The sequence below is a fragment of the Castor canadensis genome, chromosome 13 (genome assembly GCF_047511655.1).
Source record: "Castor canadensis chromosome 13, mCasCan1.hap1v2, whole genome shotgun sequence".
Taxonomy (NCBI): Eukaryota; Metazoa; Chordata; class Mammalia; order Rodentia; family Castoridae; genus Castor; species Castor canadensis.
The window spans coordinates 39,140,377-39,167,170 of NC_133398.1; the positions used below are offsets into that span (position 1 = coordinate 39,140,377).

Consider the following 26,794-nt stretch of genomic DNA (forward strand, 5'->3'; position numbering starts at 1 on the left):
TACTTACATGTAGACATAGGAGAAATCTAAAATGTTATCACTAGATTTGTTAATAGTTGGGAGCAGAGTTTTAATGATACTTTTTATTCTTTTTACTTATCTTTATTTTTGACTAGTATCACTTCAAATGTCCCCACCTTAACAAAAAAAAATTTTTTTAAACAAAAACAAAAGAAAGAAATTCCACCTTCAGCCAGGCATGATGGCACATTCCTAAACCCTCTGCAGGCTGAGGCAAGAAGATTGTTAATTCATTATGTATAGTGAGACCATCTCAAAACAGAACAAAAATATATCCTCCAGTTCTTATCCAATATGTGCTAGTGATGAATAAGAAAATCATAAGGGCCAGGAGCTGGGCTCACACCTGTAATCCTAGCTGCTCAGGAGGCAGAGATGAGAAGGACTGTGGTTCAAAGCCAGCCCAGGCAAATAGTTCTCAAGACCCTATCTCAAAAACACCCTTTACACACAAAAAAAGGGCTGGTAGAATGACCCAAGGTGTTTTTACGCCCTGAGTTCAAACCCCAGTACCACAAAACAAAAAAATCCTCACTTCTTCATCATGGACCTACTTAGACCAGCCAGATCACCCAATTCTGTCAACTCACACAGTGCCTTACTTGTCAAAATTACTCTCAACAGGCGCTGGATGTGTGGCTCAAGTGGAGGAGCACCTGCCTAGCAAGTACAAGACCTTGAATTCAAACCCAGTACTGCAAAAAAAAAAGAGTAAAGTGTAGCTTATTAGCTTCTTCTAAGCTTCACACCAAGCCAGGCAGGGACACGATTTTTCAGAACCCCAGGTTTATGGGACCAAAGAATCCATCACATATCCAGTAGGGGGAGCCAGCGTGTAGTTTCCAAACTCTAGAAATACTTTTCCTGCATCAACAAATGCCATATGGACTGTGAGAAAGCAAAGATATGCACAGAATATATGTTTATTTTGTGTGGGATTAAAACCCACAGCTTCTTGATTGGTCCCTACCACTGAGATACAGCCCCAACTCTATAAAACACAAGGAACAGAGGGAGTAGGGGAAGGCTGTAGTGTCCGTGTTTGACGGAGGTTTTTGTTTGGTTTTGCTTTAAGTTTTCAGAGTAGTAATCCTTGAACCCTTGTGCATTTATGTGTGTATTTGATTTACAAAGATGTATATATGTATGCACACAACTTCTCAAGTGTGTGTGTATAGTGACAAGCCAGATGGTGACCAGAGCTGTAACCCACTGTTAGAGCACTTGCCTAGCTTGCCAGAGGCCTGGGTTCAACCCCAGTACTGCAAAAGTAAATAAATAAATAATACATTTGGCTTTATTAAGCCAAATGGATCTTACTCTGTCAGACATGGGATTTTGCCACTGGATCTCCAAATGCAGGTTTTGGAGGAGTTAGGAGGCAGCTTGGAGAAGCAGCACTGGATCTTGAGGTGGATTCTCCTCGTTAAATCCTGTCTCTAATCACTAGCCATCTGGGTTTTGTTTTTTGTTTGTTTGGTTTGGCTTTTGTTTTTTGAGATAGGGTCTCACTGTGTAGCATTCCCCATCCTGCCTCATCCTCCTGAATACTGGTATTATAACCACCACCACCACCACCACTACCCCACCCCCAGTCAGCTGTACGACTGTAGGCAGGTCACCTAATCTCTCTGGGATGATTGTGAACTTTGATAAGGGATGTGAAGGTGCTTTGCACACCAAGAGGAACTGTAAGGAATTCTTAGGGCACCCAAGTCATCTAAGAGCTCCTGAGTTATCTGTTGAGATTTCACAGTTCAGGGAGATGGCCCATCTCCACTTTAACTCAGCACAAATAACTGTGACTATGGAGCAGCCAGGAGCAGAAGTTGGTGATTACTTTGACACACAGCTTCAAGCCCTGAAGCCTCCACCAGGCCTTCATCCCAACTCCCAACCAGGAGCCTGCGAACTCCTGCTTGTACCTACCCTGTATTATCACAGCTAGGCAAGAGGCTAGCCAGGTGGCCCACACTGGAAGAGAGCCACATGTGGCCTTTCCACAGGATTCAGGGGACCTGAGTCACCTGATAAGAGAAGCTGAAAGCTGGGCTCAGTGAGATGTTGCTGGGAGGCATCTTCTCAGAGAACTCTGGGAACTCTGAGCAACACAATTAGAGTAAGGCCCCAAGAAATACGTGATGGGACTCAAAGGAGATGCCCTACTGGGCAGAAGTGGCCACTGCTGACCAGGAGAGGAGGGTGACTTGAGCATTAGCTTTGCCCTACAGGCAAGGTCCTGGCACCTAAAGGTTCAGTTTGACTCCATCTCTGGAGGTGAGTACTAATTTGTGGTTTCCCTGAGATCTTTCCCCTCCCCAGGTCTCCTGTACCTCTGTAGCTGACTATGGCACAGTTGAGAGCATTTTTGGCAGGGGCTGTTTCTTAGCAGGGCACGTCTAGACCTGCAGAAACTGGTTTAACTTGCTCCTCGAGGCTTGGCTCCATCCCAGACTCCTTTGGTTTCAGGGAAGGGAGATGGAGGGGCTGAAGAAGACAGGATATAGCCAGAGATCTATGAAGTCCAGGAGGAACCTAGAGAAGTGACTTACTGTGAGGAAGGAGGCTTTCCTGAACTCCCTCCAAACTGTCTCATCTCAGGTACTAGAACAGACCTCTGGCTCAAGGTCCTCCATGATGTGCATAAAGTTAGTGTCACTTTTTTTTTTTTTTTTTGTTACTGGGGTTTGAACTCAGGGCCTTGAACTATTCCACCAGCCCTTTTTTGTGATGGGGTTTTTTGGTTTTGTTTTTTTTTTCTTTTATTCATATGTGCATACAATGTTTGGGTCATTTTTCCCCCTTACTCCTTCCATTACCCCTGTTTTGTTTTTTTTTTAAGATAGGTTCTTGAAAACTGTTTGCCCAGACTAGCTTTGAACCTCAATCCTCCTGATTTCTCCCTCCTGAGTAGCTAAGATTACAGGCCTGAGCCACCAGAGTCCAGCATTTTCTTTTTTGAGATGGAGTTTCACTATGTTGTCCAAGCTGGTCTTGAACTCCTGGGCTCAAGTGCACCTCCTGCTTTAGCCTTCCAAGTAGCTGGGACTATCAGTATGTGCCACAACAGCTGGCTACTGTCACTTTTGTGTGTGTGTGCAGCATTGGGGATTGAACCCAGAGTCTTGCACATGCTAGGCAAGAATTCTGCTATATCACTGAGATACACCCTCAGACCTTGTGTTACTTTTGGTTTTCCAGAAAGTTGCCATTGTGAATCTCCAGGAGCCTGCTCCTGGAGAAGCAGTTCTAAAGGATAAGGCCTCAGCCTCTGTAGATTTAGGTGCCTTGAGACAAGGCCTAAGCCGTTTATCTGAATCTTTGTCAGATCTGTGTGGAGTCAGTGTTGGGCCACAGAACAGAGCAACAACTGAAAACCTTCACCTGGCCAGTCTTCTGCCTCTGTCAATATATGACAGCTTGTGCCCTACCTTGCAGTTTTCTGGACTCTTAGTTTCCTGGCAGCAAAACAATAGTGTTTGAAATTCGGCAATGAAGTGATAACTTGTATACTTCCTCCTACTCCTCCAGGTCTGCTCTCTGCCCTGAGCAGTACTTATGGCTGGTCTCTACAGCAGGCTTTCTTGTCCTTGGTCTCCTGGTAGATTCACACAACAGACATCAGCAGTAAGAGGAGGTACGTGAGGTTATTTGTCCCCGTTGCACACTCCATCTTCCTAAAAGGCGCTCTGTAGTCTGCTGCCAGGTGACGCTTTCCATTTTGTCTCTCTACTTACTCCCTTTTGTTCCCTTCTGGCCCAGTAGTAATCAGGGCTCTTCACTCTCTCTGGCTCTGAGGTGCTGTGCCATATCTTGTTGTCAGTTTCTTACTGGGCCCTGATAGATAGGACATATACTATATTGCTGAGATCTAGGGATTGTCACCTAACTTAGCTTTATCATGTGTCTGTGGGACCTTAGGCAAGTTGCCCAACCTCTCTGAGATTTTTTTCCCTCATATGAAAAATTTTGCAGGGAGTAAAAGGGTGCTCTAAGGTCACTTAGTTTTTGGAAATTTTGGTTCAGCCAAAATTACTGGTTTACGCCTGTAATCCTAGCTTCTCAGGAGGCAGAGATCAGGAGAATCGAAGTCAGCCCAAGCAAATAGTTCAGGAGATCCTATCTCCAAAAAGCCTACCTGGTGCAGTGGCTCAAGGTGTAGGCCCTTCGTTCAAACTTCAGTCCCACATAAAAAATAAATAAGCAAAGCAAAAGGCCCCCACCCCACCCCCTAGCACTGGGCTCAGTAGGGTAGAATCAGTAAGTTCCTAAACAAAGGCATCTGGGCTATTTACTAAACAAAGCAGCCAGAACTGACCAGCACCTGGAGCTGTCAGTCAGAGGCAAAGAGCACCACATACTGGAAAGTTTAGCCTCAGAGAAGTTTTCCCAGACTGAGGGAGGCCAAGACTGACAATAAGTTTTAACTTTACACTTTGAATTGAATCCACTTTGGACAGAATCCACCTGGCTGTCTCTTAAACCACCCAGGTGTTTTATACCTGAGATTTCAAGAAAAATACTTATAAACTAGAGAAAGTAGCTAAGATTTCTTTATAACTAGAGTCATAAAGGACCTAAGATTTTGGGAGTTGAAGGACTTCAAAGACTATAATAAAACCACTTTGTTTTACAAAATGAAGATCCAGAGACAGGAAGTATCTTACCCAAGACCACACAGTAAAATTTAATAGCATAGCTAATTAACAGGTACATAATGCTGGGCTTTGCTTTCAGGGCTTTTTTTTTTTTTTTTTTTTTTTTTTTGGTTTTTAGTTTTTGTTTTGTTTGAGGTAGGATCTCACTGTGTAGCCCACGATGGCCTTCAGTTTATGATTCTCCTGTCTCAGTCTCCCAAGTGCTGGGCGTACAGGTGAATGCCACCACACCTGGCTCCTCTCTACCTTTATCAAAAGTTCTTTTCATAAACAATCTTGACATTTCAGGAGGATATGTATAGACAATTGTAAATAGTACACAACTTTCAAATTCCTTTTTTCAGTTGGCTACCTAATTCAGAAAGCTGCTATAAAATCCAGTAAAGTTTCCCTGGTGCTCAGAGTGAAGGTTGAATTTCACATTCAGCATGTTGTTTAATAACTTTTCATGAGTTGATCCTGACTTCAGGAAATGAAATAAAAATGGCAGAATTGTCAGTCTGAAGAGTCACAATTTAGGCTTTTATCTAGCAAGTGTGAGGCCCTGAGTTCGATCTCCACTAGTAAAGAAAGAAAAATCTACAATCCAGAAAAGGCACCACTGCTCTTTTTGAAAGGATGCTATCTCACTGGTATCACTGGAAAGTCCAGATTGTCTGCCATTCTGGTGACTGATTTTTTTGGGTCAAGTCCCAATAGTTGTCTGGGACTAAGGAAGTTGTCTATATTGAAGGTAGAGAGGGAGAGGAAGATATGAAGTGAATTTTAGTTTTTCCATACCACAAAAGGCATTTGTACCAAGGTGGCTACCTGTGTCAATGTCAAGAAATTCCCCATCTTGGAGTCAAGAGGAAGTCTATCAAAATTAGAAAGACTGAATATGTTGCTTAGCACTTGCCTAGCATGAGGGTGACCCTAGATTCAATTCCCAACACACACACACACACTCACACACGCATGAATGCATGCCAAATAAACCTCAACTAAAAGGGAACAGTTTTTTCCCCACATCAATCCAGAGACATCCTATTACTGACACATGCCTGTTCTCCACAAAACAACTATGAAATACCCTGTATGCTAACAACATAGCTTAGATAAGAAAAGTACCCAGTTTGCATGTCTATAATCCTAGCACTCAGGAGGCTGAGGCAGGAGGATTCCAGTTACATTCCCAGTCCCGTGTTTTGGTTTTTTTTTTTTCAGTATGGGGAATTGAACTCAGAGCCTACACCTTGAGCTACGTCACCAGCCCTTTTCTGTGATTTTTTTTCTTTTTTTTTTCAAGATAGGGTCTCAAGAACTATTTGCCTGGGCTGGCTTTGAGCTTCAATCCTCCTGATCTCTGCATCCTGACTCCTAGGATTACAGGCATGAGCCACCAGTGCTGGGCTAATTCCTTCTGGTAGAGAAATTCTGTTTTTTATTCATTTATTTATTTTAATGTACTGGGGTTTGAACTCAGGCCTCATGCTTGCTAGGCAGGCACTCTACCTCTTGAGGCACTCCACCAGCCCTTTTTTGTGTTGGGTATTTTTCAAATATGGTCTCGAAAACTATTTGCCCCACCTGGTTTCAAACCTCAGTCCTCCTAATTTCTGCTTCCTGAGTAGGTAGAATTATTGGCTTGAACCACCAGTGCCTGGCTTTTGTTGGGTATTTTTATTTTTATTTTTATTCATTTTTTTAAACCTTAAAATCCCACAATGTTTATTACAAATGTGACCCCTGATCTTTGTGAAAGGCTTATCGGTAAGATTTCTGGTAGCGGGCACGGGCACCAGGTCCTCCAAATTTCTTGGATTCGCAGCGACGGGAGTCGCAGTGTCCGGTCGTACTGGATCAGGGTATCTTTGATCTCCTTTTTAGAAGCCTCATCCACATACTTCTGGTATTAGGCCACCAGGGCTTTGGAGATAGACTGACGGATAGCGTATATCTGGGCGACATGACCACCACCCTTCACACGCACCCGGATGTCCACACCAGCAAACCGCTCCTTGCCCAGAAGCAGGACAGGCTCCAGTAACTTGTATTGCAGCGTGCGCGGCTCGATCATCTCCAGGGGACGCAGTTCACCTTGATGAGGCCATTCCCACGTTTGCAGTGCGCCATGGCCGTGGCGGTCTTCTTGCGTCCGAAGGCCTGCACAGACTGCAAGCGGACCCTTGGACGGCATGGCGGCGAACGAAAACTTGAACTCCACACCGTGCGGCTCTGCAACCGGAAAAGGCTTGTTGGGTATTTTTGAGAGAAGGTCTCTTGAGCTATTTTCCAGGGCCGGAAGCCTCCATCCTCCCAATCTTAGCCTTTTGTACAACTAGGATTATAGGCTTGAACCACTGGCACCCAGCTTGTGGTTTTTTTTTTGTTTGTTTTTAATTTTTCTTTCTTTTTTGGAGGGGGAGGGGCTTGAACTCAGGGCCTACACCTGGAGCCACTCCACCAGCCCTTTTTTGTGAAGGGCTTTTTCAAGATAGGATCTCGTGAACTAGTTACCTGGCTGGCTTCAAACCGTAATCCTCTTGATGTCTGCCTCCTGAGTAGATAGGATTACAGTTGTTAGCCACCAATTCCTGGCTTCCTTTTTATTTTTTTTTGAGACAGGGTCTTGCTATGTAGCCCACGTTGGCCTCAAATTTATGATCATACCTCAGCCTCCCAAGTACCAGTTTTATAGATGTGCACCACCACACCCAGTCCTGATAGTCTTCACTTCTTACCCTGGTCACGCCTCTCAAAGAGATCCCTAGAGGAACCAGGAAACAGGATAGTTACAGTATTATTTGACCTCCCTTCAGGAATCCAAAGGCCACAAAGCCCTAAAAAGTGTCTAGTAATGATGTTATGAATAGAATCACACCTGGTCCTGGAGCACACTCTCTCCCTCTCTTTTCTGAGACAAGATCCCTCTATGTAGCTCAGGGTGGACTCAAAATCTTAATCCTCTCAAGTGCTAGGATTACAGGCATGCACCAAGTCCAACTTGTAAGCGTCTCTTTTTAAGGCCCTGACAGTTGTTGGAGGTGCATCAGAGGCCTACAGCATTATCTGACCTTTTAAACTGAGCTAGGCTCTTTAAAAATCTCTCTTAGGATGGGCATTAGTGGCTCACACCTGTAATCCTAGCTACTCAAGGAGGCAGAGATCTGGAGGATTGAGGGTCAAAGTCAATCTAGGCCAAATAGTTCAAGAGACCTATCTCTAAAAAAACCTAACGCAAAAAAGAGCTGGCTAAGTGGCTCAAATTGGTAGCATGCCTGTCTAGCAAGCTCAAGGCCCTGAGTTCAAGTCCCAGTACTTAAAAAAAAATTCTTTCAGGAATTTGAACTTGGTAAAAGAAAAACTTCAATCTTTTCATTCCTCACCAAGAGATTTCAGTCTTTACATGCTGCAAAGTTTTCCCTCTCTGAGCTTTAGTTTGTACCCTGCTTCCTCTATTTGTGTACACTTAAAGAATTTATAAAGCTAGAGATACTGCTCCATGAGAGAGTGCTTGCCCACCATGCATAAGGTCCTGCATTTGAGCCCCAGCACAAGACAAAAATAGGGCTGGCAGAATGGCTCAAGTGATAGTGTCTGCCTACTAGCATGAGTCCCTGAGTTCAAACCCCAGTATCACCAAAAGAAAAATAGTTTCAATGATGCTGATAGAGTGGCTCAAGTGGTATAGTGTCTGCTTAGCAAGTGTGAGATCATGAGTTCAAACATCAGTACTGCCCAAAAAAAAAAAGAAAAAAAAGAATTTCTACATGTTTACCTGTTATGAATGCCTTAAAGATTCATTGTCTCTAATATAATTAATTGTTTCACTTTATAGAGGCATTTAGGAGACAAAAATAGTTGCTTGTGGATGGGGTAGGCCAAGAAGAGACAAAGTAACAGCTAACCTCTCTGGGGCCTCAGATTTTCCTCTTTAAGTAAAGATAGTAAGTGAGCAGTGTGCCAGTGGCTCACATCTGTAATCCTAGCTACAGGAGGATCATGGTTCCAATCCAACCCTGGGCAAATAGTTCAAGAGACCCTATCCCGAAAAAACCATCACAAAAAAGGCCTGGCAGAGTGGCTCAAGATGTAGGCCCCGAGTTCAAACCCTAGCACCACAAAAATAAATAAATTAAAGATAATGAGCCAGGTGCTGGTGGTTTATACCTATAATCCCAGCTACTCAGGAAGCAGAGATCAGTCCCATCTCGAAAATATTCAACACAAAAAAGGACTGGTGGAGTGGTTGAAGTGGTAGAGTGCACCTGCCTAGCAATCGGGAGGCCATGAGTTTAAATCCTAGTACCACCAAATAAAAATAATGGGAGTGTTCTTCATTCCCATCTCTTGCATGTAAAGCTGGAGATACTTCTCCTTCCCTTTCCTACTTCTCCCTACTTGATCCTGTTTTACTAAAATATATCCTTGCTAAACTTAAAAAAAAAGAAAAATATTTCCTTGTCTGCCAGGAAGCCAAAGATGAGCTCAGGAATCATTTCCTAGATTGATGACTTCAAAATTTTCCTTGTAGCAGTGCCCAGTGTCAGAAAAGTCAAATGTATTGTGGTATATCCTTCAACCCAAAGGCATTCCAGCTTGCTTTAGGAAGACAACAGGTGTAGCCATTTTGTTCCTACAAAAGGCCATACTGAACTATATTTGGCCCGGAATGGCCTGAGCTGCTGGGAGATTAGCGTTTGGTTGGGGGAATGTCAAGGAAGGTCTGAGCTGAACAGGTTTTCCTTTTTTTTTTGGTGGCACTGGGGTTTGAACTCAGGGCCTCACACTTGCTAGGCAGGTGCTCTTACCGCTTGAGCCACTCCACCAGCCCTGAGCTGAACAGGTTGTGGAGTGACTTCCCCACCTCCACCCCCCACTACCTGCCTTCCTTAGTATGCTGTGGGAGATATATTTTCTTCCACAGTTGGACTTGGAATTATACTCAGACTCATCAGAGCAGGTTTCTTCGCAACCACCATTTGTATGTTCTTGGAAGTGCAACAAAAGATTTGCTGAAGTTTAATAAATTTGACATGCAAGGGAAAATATTCTTTCTTTAGCGACCACAGCTGGCCCACCCTCAAGTTGGCAGAAGTGGTGCCATATGAGCAGCAGAGGATCTGAGGGGGGTGGCTTCCTCATTTAAAACATCACCCTCACCACCTGTCATTCCACCATTACAGCTTAATTCCTCAGTGTCTCTAAGGAGGCCTTTCTGCTTCTCCTGTCTACTTGTTAGTAGACATGCCTACTGACACTTGAATTCTTATGGAAAAAGCATTTTAACAGGGATTACTAACAAGAGGAAATAAATTATTCTTTCCCCCACCTCCCCCCCTCCACCCCCCGTGGTGTTGGGGATTGAGCCCAGGCCCTCATGCATGCCAGACGAGTGCTCTGCCACCACTGAACCACACTCCCAGCTTCCAAAGGAAGCTTTTTTTGTCAACACTGGAATTTGAACTCAGGGCCTCATGCTTGTTAAGCAGGCACTGTTAACTCTTGAGCCACTCTGCCAGGCCTTTTTTTTTTTTTTTAAACTCTTTAGCCTGGCATGCAAGACATTGCACAAATACTGCTGACCTCTATAACTTTATATTGACTCTAAAAGAGTAGTCCCTTCAGCCAAACTGGTCTTAATTCTCTGCCATGGGATATCTGCCAACCCAGCTTCTCCTAGTCAGCCCTGCTTCCTTTCATTATTTTTTGGTTTTGGCTTTGGTTTTGTTAGTATATCATGCTAGCATTGTGAAACATTATGTCAAGGATTTAAATTTTTGTGTATGTGTATGGTGCCAGGGAGGCAGTTCTCTACCATTAAGCTACACCCCTACATCTTCCCACTTTTAAAATTGTTTCCAGAACTTGAGTGCTGGTGCTGGCGGCTCATGCCTATAATCATAGCTATTCAGGAGGCAGAGATTGGAAGGATCTCAATGCAAAGCCAGTCTGTGCAAATAGTTCTCAAGACCCTATTTCAAAAAAAGACCCTATTTCAAAAAAAGGGCTGGTGGAGTAGATTGACGTGTGGGTTCTGAGTTCAAATTCCAATACTACAAAAAAAATTGTTCACAACAAGCAGAACACAGCTGAATACATAGCAAGCATATAGTAAACCAGAGGTCAAACTTGCCTCAGATTCCTTCCATCTCTAGAATTTTCTAAATTCTAATTTAGATATATACGTGGGTGTCCATTGGTTTCTACCTCTCATATGCAAAATGTAGAAATGCAAAAGAGCACATCATTCTTTGATGTGCTTTTTGAGCACATCATTCTTTTTTTTTTTTTGGTACTGGGGCTTGAGCTCAGGGCCTTCACCTTGAGCCACTCCACCAGCCCTATTTTTGTGAAGGGTTTTTCAAGATAGGGTCTCTTAGAACTATTTGCCCAGACTGGCTTTGAACTACAATCCTCCTGATCTCTGCCTCCTGAGTAGCTAAGATTATAGGTGTGAGCCACTGGTGCCCAGCCACGTCGTTCTTCATTTTTAAAATATTTACTGAGTTTAAGTCTGGAGGCCAGTGGCTCACGCCTATAGTCCTAGCTACATGAGGGACTGAGATTAGGAGGATCTCACTTCCAGAGCAGCCCAGGCAAAAAGTTTTAAAGATTCTATCTCCAAAAATACTCAGAGCAAAATGGACTAGAGGCAAAGGCTCAAGAGGTAGAGTGCCTGCTTTACAAGTGCAAAGCCCTGAGTTGAAACCCCAGTCCCAACAAAAAAATATTTATTGAGTATGCTTATTACAAGCTAGATACTATACTAGGTGCTAGAAACAAACACATGAAGTTATAGACCTTTTCTTCAAGAAGCTTAGAGTCCAGAGGGGAGAGAGACAGGCAAAACGAGACAAATGGTGTTGGAGAAAATAAAGCACATGTTTGGAGTTAGTGGACTTGTGCTTGAAGCCTGTCTCTACTACTTGGCAGCAGTATGACTGTGAACGAACTCTTTCTGAAAGGTGGGGAAGGTGATGATAGTACCTCCTTCAGTTTCTGTGGGAAGGAAAGTATCCCATTTAGGATAAACCATGGGGAATTTAGAACAAATACAAAATATGTTTTCCTGCTCCCAAAATAATTTATAGTCTTCTTTATTTTTGAGACAAGGTCTTTATATATAGTTCAGGTTGGTCTTGAACTTGAGATCCTCCTTCCTCGGGCTACTGAAGGCTGGGATTACAGGCCTGAACCACCATGCCTGGCATGTTTGAATGGCAAAACCTACACAAAGGAAGAGTTACACAGTACAGTTTCCAATTGTGAGATGATGGTGAGGGCGCAGTAGTTAGTGAAGATTAGGATTATCTGGAGAGATGAGCCTGCTGAGGAAGTGAGATTTGGGCTGTGGGGAGATAAGTGTGAGAAACAGATTATGAGAAGGCTAGGCAAAATTTAGCACAGCTGCTTTTCCTAAATTGTTTACCTTCAGCGTCTTGTTACAATGTTGTACCCCTCAGGAGTTGCCCCATCTCCTTGTTTACCACTGGATATAAAAGACTGCTGAAGGGAGGGTTTTTGATGGGGGATTTTGATTGGCTGCCACTAATTGTGTCAGTTGTGTGTCTCCACCAGAGCAGCTTTCTGCACTTAGAACTTTATACATAGATTTTAGAAAAGCTAAAGAAAAGCAAGCTAAAGAGAATATGGGACAGTGCTAGTCTAAGGACTGAGACTTTAAGAGTTATGCTAATGCAGTTTTTAAACGAGGCTGCTGTTGTTTGTTTGCAAGTCTGAGCACCGAGACTTTAAGAAAGCTAAAGAGAGAACATGGAACAGTGCAAGTTTGAGGGCCAAGACTTTAGGAGAGATTGAAAGAAAACATGGGACAACCCAGGTCTAAGGAAAGAGACTTTAAAGAACAGAAAAGAAGCAACGTTTTAAAGCACAGTGAAGAAGTAAGGCCTTAAAGAATAAAGAAGCGAAGTAAAAAAAAAAAAATTACTAGAGAAAAGAAGTAATGAGGCTGTTGTGCGTTTCCATCTGAGCGCCCAACACACCTGGTCCCAACTTTCTGCATGTCTGTCATCTATCGTTTGTCCTTTCTGCATCTCCAATCGCCCACAGTTATGTTCAGTAGTAACAGGAGGGAAAAAAAGCTCACTGTAGATAGGTTTTTTTTTGGGGGGGGCGGCGGGGTGTGGGGGAGAGAGAATCATGGGAAATCAAAGATGCAGAGTCATGAAGTTCTTGGATGCAGGAGCAGAGATGCTCCAGTGGGTAGGAGACAGAAATAAAGGGGGACAGGTAGGATAGAGCTCTGGCACCTAAAAAATTAGCTAGCATTGTTGCCCTTAACGCAGAGAAACTAAAGCAGATACCTTAAAGCAACTGAGGCCAATAGGAAAAGGGGAACAGGTACTAGAGAAAAGGTTAGATCAAAAAGAATTAACCTAGAAGGTAACACACACACACAGAAAGTCAATGTGAGTCAATGCCCTGTATAGCTATCCTTATCTCAACCAGCAAAAACCCTTGTTCCTTCCTATTATTGCTTATACTCTCTCTACAACAAAATTAGAGATAAGGGCAAAATAGTTTCTGCTGGGCATTGAGGGGGGGGAGCGGGAGGGGGCGGAGTGGGTGGTAAGGGAGGGGGTGGGGGCAGGGGGATAAATGACCCAAGCCTTGTATGCACGTATGAATAATAAAACAATTAAATAAATTAATTAATAATAAAGAGCTCTGGCCTTGAAATAGGCAGAGTAATTATGCTGTTCTTAAAATACAGGATTTAAAAAAAAAAGATTATATAATAATGACAATTATGATGGAGATTGAACCCAGGTCTCCATGCACGCTAACCATACACTCTGTCACTGAGCAAACAGTCCAGCCCCAAATTTTAAATGTTCTTTTTGGTGCTGGAGATTGAACCCAGGGCTTTGTATATGAAAGCATGTACGCTACCACTGAGCTATACACCCAGTGCCCCAGTTTTGCTTTTTTAAGAACTGTTTTTGTACAAGATAATGGGTTTCATTATGACATTTCTGCACGTGTATACAGTACTTAGATCCTATTCATACATTCATACGCTCCTCTGCCTCCCCCTTAACTCTCCCTTGTTCTCCTCCCCCTTCCTCTAGTTTCTCTCCTGCAAGCAGTCCTCCATTTAGGTTCAGGTCTATTAGTTGCTGGGAATTAGGCCTAAGGCCTTGTGCATCTGTCATTGAGACAGACCACCCCACCCAGTGCCCAAATTTTGAGCTTTTGTTTTTTTTGAGATAGGGTCTCACTAAGTAGACCAGGCTGTTGTCAAACTCTGGATCCTCCTGACTTAGCTTCCTGAGAGCTGGGATTATAGCCTTGAAACACCATGCCCAGCTAATTTTGCTTTTTACTTATTTTTTGGCAGTACTGTGGTTTGAACTCAGGGCCTTCACCTTGAGCCATTCTGCCAGTCCTTTTTTGTGAAGGGGTTTTTCAAGATAGGGTCTCAAGGAACTATTTGACCAGGCTGACTTCAAACGGTGATCCTCCTGATCTCTGCCTCTTGAGTCACTAGGATTACAAGGCGTGAGCCACCAGTGCCCAGCTTTTAATACATTCTCACTCCATTTTCAGAACATACTTATGTGGGCAAGCAGGCAAGGTCAGAGAAGAGAACTGCTCTTTCTCGCTCTTTTTTTTTTTTTTTTTTTTGGTGGGATTGGGGTTTGAACTCAGGCCTCATATTTGCTGGCAGGTATTCTGCCACTTGAGCTATTCTACCAGCTCTGTATTGTGTTGGGCACTTTCAAGACAGGGTCTTGCATCAGGCGCCATTGGCTCACACCTGTAATCATAGCTTCTTAGGAGGCAGAGATGAGGAGGATCACAGTTTGAAGCCAGCCTGAGCAATTAGTTCACGAGACCCTATATTAAAAAAACCATATCACAAAAAACTAGGCTGGTGGGGTGACTCAAGGTGAAAGCCCTGAGTTCAAGCCCCAGTACCACAAAAAAAAAAGAAAAAAAAGAGTCTTGTGAACTACTGTCCAGGGTGGCTTCGAACTGAGATCCTCCTGATCTCTGCCTCCTGAGTAGCTAGGATTACAGGTGTGAGTCACCAGCATCAGCTCCTGCTTAGATTATCTCATTAATTTTTCTCTCTTGGGTCTTGTTGTGAAGTTTCTTCCTAGTATATTAATGATAGGAGACATATAGTTTGAATCTGGTCTATCTCAGTCCCAATATTTTAGGCATGACAACTAGGACAGTTAATTTTATGTGTCACCTTGGTTGGGCTAAGGGACACACAGACAGCTGATAAAACATTTCTGGTGTATCTGTGTGGGGTTTCTGGAAGAGATAGTTGAATCAGTAGGTTGAATAAAGATGTCTTCATCAATATAGGTAAGCATCATGTAATCCCTTGAGAATCTAAACAGAGTAAGAAGGTGGAAGAAGGGTAAGTTTGCTCTCGCTCTGCTTGAGCAGGGACATCCATCTTCTCTTGTCCTTGGATATCTACACTCCTGCAGCTTTGGACTGGAACACCACCTCCAGCTTTCCTGGGCCTCTAGTTTACAGATGGCTAATGGTGGGCGGGCGTTCTTAGCCTCCAGAATCACATGAGCCAGTCTCTTATAATAAATGCGTTATCATGTCTCCGTCTCCTTAAATCTCTTCTTTCTGTTCTATGTAACAGATTGCCAGTTTTTCCTTGTTCTTCATCACTAACACTCTTTTTTTTTTTTTTTTTTTTGTGGTACTGAGGCTTAAACTCAGGATATACACCTTGAGCCACTCCACAAGCCCTTTTTTGTGATTTTTTTGTTTTGTTTTGTTTTTGAGATAGGGTCCTGTGAACTATTTGCTTAGGCTGTTTTCAAACCGTGACCCTCCTGATTTCTGTTTCCTGAGTAGCTATGACTACAGGTATGAGCCACCAGCACCCAGCTGCTTGTTTTGAGGAAGGGTCTGCTATAGAACAGGCTGACTTCGAGCTTGCGATCCTCCTGACTCATGAGTGCTGGGGTTTCAGGTGTGTGCATCCACACCCAGCTCAACATGAGTTGTTTTTTTTTTCTTGGGAGGGGAGGATAGTGGGGTTTGAATTCAGGGCTATGCCTTTGGACACTCCACCACCCCTTTTTTGTGAAGGATGTTTTCAAGATAGGGTCTTGTGAACTATTTGCCCAGGTTGGCTTTGAACTGTGATCCTCGTGATCTCTGCCTCCTGAGTAGCTAGGATTATAGGAGTGAGTCACTGGTGCCTAGCTTCAACATGAGTTTTTACCATGCTGTTTATATCTGATCACTTCATTAAGGTGGTGTTTGCCATATCTCACCAGTGGAAAGTTACTAAATCTAGTAGTCAATGTTAAGGAAATTAAGTCGGGGGATTAAGCTCCACCTCATGAAGAAAGGAGTATCAAAAAATTTGCATAGCTGGGCACTGGTAGCCAGGCCTATAATCCCAGTACCATAAAAACAAACAAAAAAACTTTGTGCATATATATATATATATATATATATATATATATATGTCAAACAGGGCATGTGACATCCTACAGTCATAGTTGCTTAGGAGGCTGAGACAGAAGGGTCACTAGTTCAAAACTACACAGCAAAACCCTGTTCCAAAAAAACATCCAAATAATCAAATAAACAAGCCCTGTATGGTGATACAGGCCTGTAATCCTAGCACTCAAGAATCTGAGGCAGGAAGACTGTGATTGAGGCCAGCCTGAGCCTGTATCAAAAACAAAACAACCAAACACCAGAACCAAAAACAAAACACCCAGTTAAAAAATACTTTGAGCCAGGCACCTGTGGCTCGTGCCTATAATCCTACTACTCAGGAAGCAGAGATCAGGAGGATCAAGGTTCCAAGCCAGCCCAGGCAAATAGTTTGCAAGATCCTATCTCAAGAAAACCCATCACAAAAAAGGACTGATGGAGTGACCAAGGTGTGGGCCCCAAGTTCAAGCCCTAGTACCGCAAAAAAAAAAAAAATGCTTTGAGGAAGCCAGGCACCAGTGGCTCATCTCTGTAATCCTGCTTGAGGCAGAGATCAGGAGAATCACAGTTCCAGGTCAGCCCTAGGTAAATAGTTCTGTAGACCCTATCTTGAAAATAGCAAAAATTAATAGGGCTAGTGAAGTGGGTCAATTAGTAGGGTGCCTGCCTACCAAAGTGTGAATCCCTGAGTTCAAACCCCAGTACCACCAAAAAAACAACATACTTTGAGAGTGGTATGGAGGGGGTAAAAAAAAAAAAAGAAAACTTTGAGGAGTGACTAGGGCATGACTCAAGTGATGGATCATCTGCCTAGCAAGCACATAGGCCCTGAGTTCAAAACCTAGTACTGCAAAAAAGTTTTTTTAAAAACTTTGACAAGGACACCATGAAGGCTTTGGGCACAATTCAAGGTTACTGGGGTTTGAACTCAGGGATTAACACTTTTGCAGGTACTTTAATACTTGAGCCATGCCTTCAGCCCTTTTTGCTCTGGTTATTTTGGAAATAGGGTCCAGCTTTTTTGCCCAGGCTGGCCTAGTCTGCGATCTTCTTATTGTAAGCTTACCACCATCGATGGGATCACAGGCACGTGCCACCAACGCCAAATTTTTCCGTTTAGGTGCGGTCTTTTGTGAAACAGGCTCTTTACTACTTGAGCCATGCCCCCAGCCCTAGACGGGGTCTTTTGAACTATTTGCCCAGGTTGGCCTGGAACCACCATCCATTCTGAGTCTCAAATAGAGAGGATTATGGGTGTGAGCCACAGGTGCCAGCTTGGCTTTTTATTTATTTATTTTAGTATTTTTCAGTGCAATTATTGCTGATGGTGAAGGCTAGGGCGGTCTTAGAGATAGAGCATATAGACAACTCTCCCTAGTGTTTTCAGGTTCTTGTTATCATCAGAGAAAGAATTTAGACACAGACAAAATAAGGAATTGAGAAGAAGGATCCCCCCACACACTAGTGGGGTTTGAACTCATGGCCTATACCTTGAGCCACTCCACAAGTCCTTTATTGCTGATGGTTTTTTTTCGAGATTGGAAAGTAAATGCTACCATAGAAGACATAAATTGACTCAAGGGTCAACAGTGGTCTGGAGATGTGGCTTGTATAGTAGACTGCTTGCCTACCAAGCTACAAAGTCCTTAGTTCAAACCCTAGTACCACAAAAAAAAAAAAAAAAAAGAAAAAGTCAATAGTGTTTACCTGATCATGGTAATGTGAACATAATTTATTTAATAAGAAAAATTTAAAAGTAAGACAAAGCAAAACTCAACACTTTTTTTTGTTGTTGTTTGAAATGGGGTCTTGCAAAGTTGCTCAGTCTATCCCTGAACTTGAGATCCTTCTGCCTCAGCTTCCAGAGTAACTTGATTTGTAGGTGGCTCCCTCTGTGCCTGGTATAATTCAACTCTAATTCTACAACAGTGCTTCAAAGTAATTATTACTTCCATTTGGCAGATAAGAAAATTGAGGTAGGATGAGATTAAATACTTTGCCTTAGGTCACACACATACATTTTTCAAGAACAGGGGTTAGCAATGTTTTGTATAAAGGGTCACACAGTAAGTGTTTTAGGCTTTGTGGGCCACCCAGTCTCTGTTGCAACTGCTCAAATCTGTTTTTTTCTTTTTGTGGACTGGGGTTTGAACTCAGGGCCTACACCTTGAGCCATTCATTTTTTTTTGTGGTGAGTTTTTTTTTTGAGATAGGGTCTCCTGAACTATTTTGCCCAGGCTGCCTTTGAACCACAATCCTGATCACTGCCTCTTGAGTAGCTAGGACTATAGTCGTGAGCCACTGGCAGCCTGGCTTCAAATCTGTTATAGCACAAATGCAGCCATAGACAATACATAAATAAAGATAGCTGTATTCCAACAAAACTTAGTAGACACAAGTTGAAATTTATATAAATTTTGTATGTCATAAATAATACTATTTTGATTCCCCCCCCCCCCCGTGGCTCTTTCAAAATGTAAGAACCATTCTTAGCTAGGTGCAGGTGGCTCACACCTATAATCCTAGCTACTTGGAAGGCTGAGATAGGGAGGATCACGGTTCAGGGCCAGCCCAGGTAAATAGTTTGTGAGATCCCATGTCTAAAAAAATAGCCAGAGCAAAATTGGACTGAGATGTGGCTCAAGTAGTAGATTGCCTGCTTTGTAAGTGCAAAGCCCTGAGTTCAAACCCTAGTCCCAGCAAAACCAAAACAACAACAAAAAATGTTCGTAGCCAGTGGGTCATTCATAAATGGAGTAGGTTGAATTTGGTTCACTGGCTACAGTTTGCTAATCTGTTCTAGAATTCAGGTCTTCCTGAATTCCTCTGGAACCTAAGCCTTAGCCATTGACTAGGACTATATAAATACTGGTATAACCAAATAATATTCTTCTTGGTAATAATGCTTATGTATATATGTATGTATATACATATAAAATGTATATACATATAAAAGTATATATATATATACTTTTTTTGTACTGGGGATTTTATATGCTTTGTAAGCACTTTTAACACTGAGGTATACCCTCAGCTACCCATAATTTTTATAGTTTATTTTCTGAAGTTTCTGATATGCATTATTTTGCATGAACCTGATACTGCCCTGTAAAGTAGGCAGAATTTAGCTTCTTTCTAAACATGAAAAAAATAGGTCTAGAAAGGATTTTTTTGTTTGCCTGTTTTCTTTTTGGTGCTGGGTATTAATCTCAGGGCCTCTCAGTGAGCTACATCCGCCTTTCCCCAAAGGGCTAATTAATCAGCCCAAAGATAAGTGATTAATTAGTAGAGTTAGATGGGAACTTGGTAGACTTCTAGGGAAATGAGACAATATAAAGTTACTACAGTCTTTTTGGCTATTCCAAACAGGCCTCACAGAGTGGTAGTGTTTTGGGTACCAGATTCAAAGATTAGCATTCTCACACTCAGCTGGCCATAATTATAAACACTAGAAACTAATGGGATATTCCAAATTGTCATTGACAGTATACTAATTTTAGGTCAAGCAAAATAACATACGGTCCTCTGGTCAATAATACATTTATTTCTCTGGTGAAGTCTTTTTTTTTTGGTAGTACTGTGGTTTGAACTCAAGGCTTGTACCAGTCCCTCTAGTGAAGTCTTAATGAGAAGCCAAAATTTAATCAGAAAGTTGTCTGTCAGCATGGAACCCAGGTCAGGGGGTCTTGGCTTATCTTTATGGCTAATAAACATTGAATACTCATCTCCATCTATTAAGGCAGATTGCTGGTAAGGGGACCAGAATGTTCCATGTGCCGGTCAGACCACACTTTCCCAACACACAGTACATTTTTGCTTTTTAAAGCTTTTTCTCTTTTTTTTTTCCAAGATTCTATAAAGACTGTCATTCTATAAAGACTATCGTTTTTCAAGTGGGATTTGATTATGTTTATTTTCCTGTGAGCAAATTAGACTTTAAGTCTGATTAGTTTTATCTAGGTTGTGGTAATTCTGCTTTGAAGTTTATGTACTTTTTTTTTTTTTTGGTGGTACTGAGGTTTGAACTCAAGGCCTGCACCTTGAACCACTCCACTCCTCCACTCCACTTCTTTTTTGTGAAGGGTTTTTTGAGATAAGGTCCTGCAAACTACTTGCCTGGGCTGGCTTTGAACCTTGGTCCTCCTGATCTCTGCCTCCCGAGTAGCTAGGATTACAGGCTGCTGGAGTTTATATACCTTGATGGTATCTTCTCAAATGTCAGCCATTTATTACTGATCGTTTCTGAGCATGGGTCTCATCTAAGAATGATTATGTACTTGCCTTATTGTCTCCCCTGTGTATAGACTTCAGAACCCAGGCTTCTGAGAATTTCTCCAGTGTATTCTCCATCATATTAGCTTTCACTTCAGTTCAGCCAAGATTTAAACAAACAAAAAACTTGTAAAAGGGATAGTGATGTCCTTTGCAGCCACAGGATGTGACATTATAATTTCAGAGTTAATGTCTTAAAACTTAGACTAGGTGGAAAAGGGAAGTGATATCTCCTGGGGGGATGACTACTGTAAAAGCATAGTTCTATTGTATCTAGGTCATAATAACTATAACCAGTGAGGTTTCAGGGCTTTGATGCCTTTATTTTCTCTGATCCTAGATCCTGAGTAGTATTCCTTCCTAGTAAATGATAATGATAATTTAATGAAAGCAATGAACACATTGTGGCCAACACAGAAAAGGTAGACATTTTTGCTTTTTTTGGGTGGGGGCAGTTTTTTTTTTTTTTAAGCCTTGGGCATGAGTAATCACTTCTTGTACCACTGAGTAACTTTCAGCCCCTCCCTTTTCTTTCTTCCTGGCTTTCTCCCCTCTCCCTCCCTTCCTTTCCTTATTCTTCAGAATGGTGGGATTAGAGTTGTGGGCCACCATGCCTGGCCCTCCCTTTTTGAGACAGATCTCATTTATGTAGCCCAGGCTGGACTGGAACTCATGGTCCTTCTGTTTCAGCCTCTCCACTAATGGGATTACATGTGTGTCAATACCATGCCCAGCTAATCATTTTTTGGCTGTACTGGTGCTTGAATTTAGGGCAGGCAGGTGTTCTACCACTGTAGCCACACTGCCAGCCCTAAACTTAATCTTAAATGGAGCATCTTTTTTTTTTTTTTTATTCATATGTGCATACAATGCTTGGGTCATTTCTCCCCCCTGCCCTCACCCCCTCCCTTATCACCCACTCCGCCACCTCCCTCTCCCCTCCAGAGCATCTTTTTTTTTTTTTCAGTACTGGAGTTTGAACTTGGTGCCCACATCTCGGTCACTCCATCAGTCCTTTTTTGTGATGGGTTTTCTTGAGATAGGATCTTGCAAACTATTTGCCTGGGCTGGCTTGGAACCTTGATCCTCCTGATCTCTGCTTCCTGAGTAGTAGGATTATAGGCACGAGCCACAGGTGCCTGGCTCAAAGTATTTTTTAACTGGGTGTCTTGTTTTTGGTTCTGGTGTTTGGTTGTTTTGTTTTTGATACAGGCTCAGGCTGGCCTCAATCACAGTCTTCCTGCCTCAGATTCTTGAGTGCTAGGATTACAGGCCTGTATCACCATGCAAGGCTTGTTTATTTGATTATTTGGATGTTTTTTGGAACAGGGTTTTGCTGTGTAGTTTTGAACTAGTGACCCTTCTGTCTCAGCCTCCTAAGCAACTATGACTGTAGGATGTCACATGCCCTGTTTGACAAGGATGTTTTAATATATATATATACAAAGTTTTTTTGTTTGTTTTTATGGTACTGGGGCTTGAACTCAGGGTCTACACCTTGAGCCACTCCACCGGCCCTTTTTCTGTGATGGGTTTTTTGAGATAGGGTCTCTCGAACTATTTGCCCCATCTGGCTTCAACTGGTGATCCTCCTGATCTCTGCCTCCTGAATAGCTACGATTACAGGTGTGAGCCACTGGTGCCCAGCAAGAAGCACCTTCTTTAATGAAGTACCAGAACCTTCTCCATGTAAGAAAACAAAACATTAAAATACAGGAGTCTCTTTTGGCTGACAGTGCCAATCACAAACCTTTTCCCCAGTCCTCAGCCAGCCACTGTTTTTAGGTTTGTCTATATTCTTTCAGAATTCTTTTCTCTGGCTTTTCCATTAAGTCTGACTCTTGAGTGGTTTTTATCTTTGACTCTCCCACATATTTTTGTAATGCAAGAATACAAATAGGAGGAACACTGAACTGACCAGGCAAATAGCTCACTGGCAAAAGGGGAAAGAGATCATCTATGTATGAATAGCAGTAATAATAAGTTCTATTTGTTTAGAGGCATGGTCTGAGTATTCTTTGACTAATTCAAATGAAAAACCAAGATTTCCCTTGAACTGGACAGGACTGTTTGAGGTTTTAATTATTTCCATAAAGTAATTTAGCATAGAACAAGTTATTAATATTACTAGAAAGTTAGTAACTAGTACAATACCCTGCATCAGGCTCAGTATAAGCGAATTCCCTGTCCACCTTACTTAAACCTATTGGACCCTGTGGGTACAAACAGGGTGTGAAAATAATTGAGCTATGTGTCATTTAATTTTCACAACCCTGTGAGTTCGAATTGAGATAAAGCCTGTGGTACTAACTAATCTAGGATACTTGTGTGTGTGCGCGTGTGTCTGTGTCTGTGTGTGTGTATTTACACATATTATTTTGTTTTGGTGCTGGAAATGGAACCCAGAGCCTTGTGCATGCTAAGCACGTGTTCTACCATTGAACTACATTCCTGGTTCTTGGGATACTACCTTTTAGGATCAAATAGACCAGTAAATGAGGAAATACTTAAAAAAGTTCTAAGACATTATGGTATTTAAACTATAATCACTTATGCTTAATTCCTGGAGTTAACAACAAGGGAGGTCTGAGAGGTGGGTCGTTCAGTTTTCGGATACACAAAACCTATTTGGGCCTCTTATGCCAGGAAGTAATTCTCTGAGCCCCTTTTTCTTTATCGTCAAAACAGGGCCAATCTTTGCCTAAAGAGATTGATTATATGCTATAATAAAAATAAATGTATAAACGGCAAAGGTTAGTCTTTTCACGCAGAAGGAAATTGGGAAGGCCGAACTCGACCCACATTTAACCACACTTAAGTCTCGAGGTTGAAGGATGTCCCCCGTGTTTCGGGTCCGCCGCAATCCGTTGGCGTCTTCCCGCGCTGGGGGCAGGGCGGCGCGAGCCAGGCAACGTGGTGGCAGAACCCAACCAACGCCAGGACCACGCCTCCCAGCAGGAACCACACTGGGACACTTGGCAGGTGGCTCGCACTGGTATTAGTCCCGGAAGTTAGCCTTATCGGCTTTCCGTCTCGGCAGTAGCGTACACCTAACGAACCATGGGAGGTACCTTTGCTGTGCAGCACGCTGGGGGCCGTAGTCCCGTCCCGCAACGTCTGGAGGCCAAGCTTGCCTTCAGTGGTTGACCTACATCACGTGACAGCAGGGAGCAGCTTGTAGTGCCTCATGAGGTCATCACAGCGCGACAACAAGCTGTAGATGTGGGTACCATGTATTAGTGGGTAATACTACCCGGATAACTCCGAGTGCGAGAAATGCCATAAAGCCTCCTTTGCTCTTCCTTTCTCTTGTCTCCACCATGCTGGCGCTGTTGGCCTCGCCCCATTCGAGTAGCATTGGTGTCTCGAAGAGGCGGTGCGCTCTGTGGGCGGGAGGGGAATCTGCGCGCGCCCGCTATGGGCTGTGGCCCCGCCCTCTCCCGTGACGTATAGGTCACGTGACGGGCAGGGCCGCCTCTGCCGCCGCCGCCGCTTTGTAAGAGGCACATTGGCAGGTAACGAGCGGCGGTGGCGGCGGGTCCCGAGTCCAGCGAGAGCAGCAGCGGTAATTGCCACCCTCTCCCCTTGGTTTCTTTTTCCAGGACCTTGAGCGTTGCAGTGTGAGCTTTTTAGATGTGGGTCTATGTCTTCTGAACTCCCAATCTCCTTCAGGGTTCCCCAGCGCCCGCCCACCCGTGTGGACCCGGCCGAGCTTCCCTCTCTGGCTTCACGCTTCCCTAGTATGTCCAGGCCTGGACACCCGCCTTCCTCTCCCGCTCGGCTTGCCCTGTGCTTTTTCCTGCCTTACCCCATCCTAGTTGGCCGGGCCCCACCCAGCCCCAGGGGGCGCCTTCCCCTCCCCCTTCGGATTTCTGTCCTGGAGGGTGTGGTTTTTTTCTTTCCCCCCTCCCCACCTCAGTCCCTTTGGGTCGCTCCGAGCTACCCCGCCACGCAGTCCTTCGCATTCCGACCACCGTTCTGCTTTTACGCCTGGCGCTAGTTCTGGGACTGGCTCTTTTAGAGCCCCAAGTTATGCGCTCTCTTCCTTTTCCCTGCTTTACCTGAAGGCATGGCTGAGTTCTGCTTGTCCTTTTCATTCCGGAGGGCTTTGGTCTCATTTGGGACTCAGTTTTCCTCCTCAATCCCGGATCTTGTAGTAGTCTTGTGTCAGTTTACTTTAATGTCGGTTTAGAGCCCTTAGTAAACTGTAAAGCGCGCTGTTACATACTCAAAAAGCTATTCTTTCTCTGGTGGATTACAACTAAGATTTCTTTGCTACTGACTCACTTTCTTTCCACTCGGTTTCCTTACCTTTCTCCTTGAGTTTTCAGTCTTATTAGTTATCCAGACATCTTAACTGTCATCACTCTATTCTCTTACTCTTGTTTTTTCTAAGGGTTGATCCTAGTATCATTCCTGTTATCTTTTGCTTGACATAATCTTGTAGTTTACTTCCAGCTTTTTTGGCTATTGTTTCTACCTTATATCCAAGGTATATAGTTATATATAGTCTGCCAGTTTTTAGGTTTGCTTTGTACAGCACTGTGTATCCTAATAATTCAGAGTTTTTCTTTTTATTTTATTTTACTTCTTTTAAGACAGGGCAGCCTCACTATGTAGCACACTCTGGTTTCCAACTTATCTTCCTTCTTCAACCTCCTGAGTGCTGGAATTACAGGCTGCTGGAATTATAAGGTGTGCACCACCATGCCCACCCTAGAGTGAATTTTTTTTTTTTGTGGTACTGAGGTTTGAACTCAGAGCCTACACCTTGAGCCACTCCACCAGCCCTTTTTTTGTGAAGGGTTTTTTCGAAATAGGGTCTGTCAAACTGTTTGCCTTGGCTGACCTCTAACCACAAACCTTCTGATCTCTGCCTCCTGAGTAACTAGGGTTACAGGCTTGGGCCACTGGTGCCTGGTTAGAGTGAACTTTTCCAGTGAACACTGTTCATATATTTTTTTTTCCCCACTATGATAAAGCTTTTTCCATCAGTGGGTATGCTACTAGTTAGTGTGTTCCTCACCTTCCCCCACGATTGTATGTCCTTTTTAGTGTTGGTTTGTTAAATAAAGGTGGAAGGAAGGTGAACATCATTCTTAACCTCTCCTCTGTCTGAGGTATTGGATGGGTAAGCTGGTCCACAACTGTCTCAGGAAAGGGAATAAATTTTGCAGATGATCCAACATACCTTACCTGCCTGGGGATCCTCTTAGTTAGGGCCATCCTCCCATTGCTATGAAGGTTTCTCTTAAGCAAAGATGATTAGTTTCCCACCCAACCCTTATGCTGTCTGTGTGCTCCACCTGATTGGTAATTCACGTGTGTTGGGAGATAATCCCCTCCCCTGACCTGGTATATTGTTTTCTTTTTAACCTGGTGTTTTTACCACCTGTGATTTCCCCCATTTGCTTCCTTGCTGCCTCTGATCCTTAGTAATTAAGAAACATTCCCCAAAAGGAAGATTTTTGTTGTGATTAAAATATGACTAGAAGTAGTGGCATGGGAGAGAATGAGACCATGGAAAAGGATTGTGGTAACTGCCTCTCCTACCTGTTTCCTGCTGCTCTGGTTTCCTCTGGCCTCTCTTTTAATGTGGGCTGGACTAGTAGAAGTTCCACGGACCTTCCTTTAGAAGTCTGTACTGGAACAACACCTCTGCTTTCCCTATTCAGTAACTGGTGGAGCCTGTGCTGGGCTTACCTGGTATGTCTCTTTTGGTATTTGTCTGGATGACTTACTGTTCAGGGGAGAAATGGTGGGAAAGCATGGTCATAAGAATGGAGTTATTTCAATATGCACTTTTTTGTGTGGTACTTGAATCTGAACTCAGGGTCTATACCTTAAGCCACTCCACCAGCCCTTTTTTGAGATGTGCTTTTTTTGAGATAGGGTATCGTGAACTATTTTGGATGGGCTGGCTTCAAACCGAGATCCTCCCAATCTCTGCCTCCTGAGTAGCTAGGATTAGGGGAGTTAGCCATTGGCGTGTGGCAGAATCTAAACTCATCATTTAAAAAAAAGTTGGTGCAGTGACCAGTCTGGGCTACATAGGGAGGCCCTGCCTCAAAAAAAACAAAAAAATTCCTTTTTTATAAGACTTTTTCTGTGTCTGTGTTAAATGTGTTATGAAGGGCTAATTCCTGCTCAAAGAAGCAGTCCGCATCGATTCACGAGTTGTGAAGATCTGTTTAAACAATCATATTTTGTTTATGTTTATTTCTCCTTGCAAGATAACTCATGTGTCAGCAAATACCAGTTCACTCTTAGTTATTAATTTGAGTAAATGGAGTGTCCTTAAAAAACAAGTGTTAGGGCATCTCTGGTGTTGATGGTAAAATAGTAATCTCTGATAGATTTTAGCAGCTGTTTCTGTTACTGTTTGCCATTTGTAAAATGGAAAGTAT

General features: G+C 43.2%; 1 protein-coding gene and 1 pseudogene across 7 annotated transcripts in view; one reads left to right on the top strand and one right to left on the bottom strand.

The window, feature by feature from the left end:
• Positions 1 to 6,386: 6,386 nt before the first annotated feature.
• LOC109686495 (small ribosomal subunit protein uS9-like) lies at positions 6,387 to 6,858 on the bottom strand (annotated as a pseudogene).
• A 16,958-nt stretch (positions 6,859 to 23,816) lies between these two features.
• The window catches only part of Ubap2 (ubiquitin associated protein 2), a 99,557-nt gene continuing 96,579 nt past the window's right edge, over positions 23,817 to 26,794 (top strand). For all 7 annotated transcript variants that reach the window (XM_020163842.2, XM_020163846.2, XM_020163843.2 and 4 more), the window contains exon 1: positions 23,817 to 23,952. The gene's annotated coding sequence lies outside the window, so the exon portion shown is untranslated. The remainder of the gene's footprint in view (positions 23,953 to 26,794) is intronic.